Source organism: Medicago sativa, chromosome 3, assembly GCF_051527215.1.
Source record: "Medicago sativa cultivar Bolivia chromosome 3, Bolivia_mono, whole genome shotgun sequence".
Taxonomy (NCBI): Eukaryota; Viridiplantae; Streptophyta; class Magnoliopsida; order Fabales; family Fabaceae; genus Medicago; species Medicago sativa.
The window spans coordinates 6,650,852-6,654,250 of NC_140751.1; positions in this window are offsets into that span (position 1 = coordinate 6,650,852).

Sequence of the window (3,399 nt, forward strand, 5' to 3'; positions counted from 1 at the left end):
TATTTTATATTTTATTTTTATATATATATAATGTCGCCTAATAGCATCATTCTTGTTCGCATTTGGCAGTCATTTGTATAATTTTTATCTATCATCATTGATGGATACGATGAGTTCTTTTCACATATTTTTGTTTAGGTGGTTGGGTGTAATAGAGTAACCTAACACGCATCACAACCAAATGGATCTAAAATATGTTTGGGAAAATCATATCAAGGCATCTAAATATGTGTTGTCTTCAAGGCAATAGTATCCATCTATATATCTATCTTGGTGTCATTAATGTCCCAGATTTAATGGCACGCTGCCATTAATGACACCAAAGTGCTACCCAATAAAAATAGGCCATATATGTTGTCCTAACTGCACTTATTGTTCATAGTTACTCTATCTAAGCAAACAAACACTAACTTGATTGACATAAAGTCTAGAATTCCACACTGTATAGCAAAGTTCGGGTAGCACCTTTAGCCTTAGCCACAAAATCATGGTGGGTGCACCTTTAAGAAGGCTATGTTTAGGGTGGGAGACCTTAATAGGTCTCCTATCTTGAACAAGTTGAAGAATTATTTTTAGTTGTCAGATTAATTAAACACACCACATTGTACAGTAAGATAAGCACCCTTGACTATTCTTATAACAAAACTACATTTGATTAATTTTCAATTATCTCCCTCTCATAGGTTATAGAATTGATGACTCGTAAATGTGAGACGTCTAAGCTCTTTTAAGTTTGAATAGTTGTTTGATGATTAGGTAACTAATGTTAGTTTAAGTCAATAGTTAATAGAATTGTTTGTTGTGTTTATGCAAGGGTTGCCCTGGTGATGTTCGGTGTCACATCAGGAGCCCATAGTGTGAAGAGTCGTGAACTACTGACAGGAGTCATGACTCATGCGTGTGATGGTTTATCATGAGAAGTTTGGAGGATACAAGTATAGTAAGGAGCTAATTATACCTTGTGGATAAAGTTTAGTACTAAAAGATAGCTAGCATGGTCGCCTCCATGTGCCTCTATGTGTTGGTTGTATCATCTTAGTAAAATGAATATTTTTTATTCTTTTGTGCTTTTTGTCTATTTAAGGACAATTGAGGGTATGGTTGTAACTCTTTTACAATGGGAGAACTATTGTATAAGGATCTTTTATAGGTTATCATTAAATTAAATCCTAAATTGGTCTTAGGCTTATGTTCTTTCCTTCTTCACCACGAGCTAAAATCTCTTGTTGAAATATGTGAAATTTAATGATATCATAGTATTATTCATGTGATGTGTTGATTATGTTATTGCATATTTAACTCTTATGATTTATTGTTGTACATTTATTTCAAGTTTGATCAACTTATGAGTAGATACAAGTTTAATGAATTATTATGATGCTTGATAAATGAGAATTCAATGGTTAATACGATATTTTAGTTAAATCGACACGTTTAACTAACTTAACTTAATTGTTTATACATAAGGATTACGATCATAAATATATGGGAAAATTACAGTTACCTCCCTTAAGTTTTCTTTAAATTACAAAGACACCCTCTCTAGTTTTAAAATCAACACTAACCTCCCTTATGTTTTCATTAAATAGATTGATACTTCCCTTCTCTCTTTAACACTGTTATCTTTCTGTTAAAATGCAAATAGACTCTTTCTGTTAAAATGCAAATAAACTTGAAGTTGAAAATTGAAATTCACAATCTTTGACCATTTAAGTGTTTTTCTTATTCTGAAGATACCCTCCTCCCACTTAATTCCCTTCAATATCTGCCACAACTATAGCAGGAAGCTTAAACATATAGAGTATATGTCGTGTATATATAGAAAAAGCACACAACTTAGATTTATCTAGAACAGGAGTGGAAACTGTGATTTGGTGTAGAAAATACCTTCAATAAACGATATGGCCATCCATATGCATTACAAAGTGCTCTAAACAAGGAAGGATTTGAAGATCGACAGAGTCTAATTGCTTTAGCACACATTGATTTATTAATGGACTTATGAATTTGAAAGTCACAACAGAGATGGAAATAAAGATTTGGATTAACATCTTTGGGTTCAATTAGTTGCATCGGTTGATGCAATCAATCATAGAGAGGGTTAATTCATAGCACCAAGACTATCTACTGTAAGTCTGAATTAACGGATGATTAACATAGTTAAATTGAGGGGAGGTAATTGTATTTTTGAAACTAGAGGGGAGGTGTGTGTCTTTTAACCAAACTTAAGGGGAGGTCTTTGTAATTTTCCCTAAATATATTGAGCATGTTTTAAGTATCGTAGAGTGAACTTACTGAGAGCCTAGACATAAGTAAATTTTAACAACATTTTATTTACTTGCGCTGTTGAAAAACACCACAAAGTTAGCTCTAGTCTTAGATGTCATGCCACTGCTCGACACTTATAAATACTTGGAAGTTTCATTAAAGGTAACATGTACACCAACTGCAACCAAATAAAATCTCAACCGATCATTTGCTTGCTTGTTTTAGTCTTATTTATCTTGTTGAAATTAATTCAATTGTTACATTTCTTTACTCGCTAATTAAGTTGATTCAATGTATGATTTATGGGAATTAAAACAAAAAACGTGGAAACTACTTAACACTTTATTACTTGTTAGTCTATGTATACTTGCACACACTTTCACAAAACAACAACCACCACAAGAGATCTCCCTCTGAAGTCTCTCTTTGTTCGCTCTTTCTCTTGCAATCTCGCTTTTCCACCAGTCTTTGCTTCTTCCTCGCAATGTCAATACTTTTAAGTGCAAATGTATCAGTCGTAAATATACAAAAATATAAAAAAAAAATATCTTCACCATTCTACTTCAATCAAGTAATGCTCAAACTTAGGATAAACTTAATGGTATTCAAATTTCCATATCTACCTTAGTTTGGACAAATCTAGGGAATTCAAACTTTCATATTAATCAAAGATAAAAGAACAAGACTTTAATATTCAATAAAGAAAAACACTATAAAGGTAGATATCTTTTTTTTTTTTATAAGGTCAGAACAAATGACATAAAAAAGAGTGGCTCTCAACTATATTGGTCCTCAACTCTAATCTTTTTCCAAATGCTCATAAATATATTATTAAAAAAAGGAAAAAAAAACCGGGGGATATAAACCCAAGTATAATTAGGTTGATGTTTAAATTTTACAATTGTTTAATAGTTAAATTTTAAAAAAGAAATTGCTAGCGGTTTAGTGGTCAAAATGCACACAAGAAACAATTAAGTCTATGATTCGAATCTCCTCAAGGATTTTTTTACCGCCATTTAATTGAGATTTGGTTAGAAATAATATAAAAGTGATAATGTTTTATGATGATAGGGATAGAGAGCAGGAGTGTACTCCACCTTATTGACATCCCTAATTGGACTTGAGCACTTC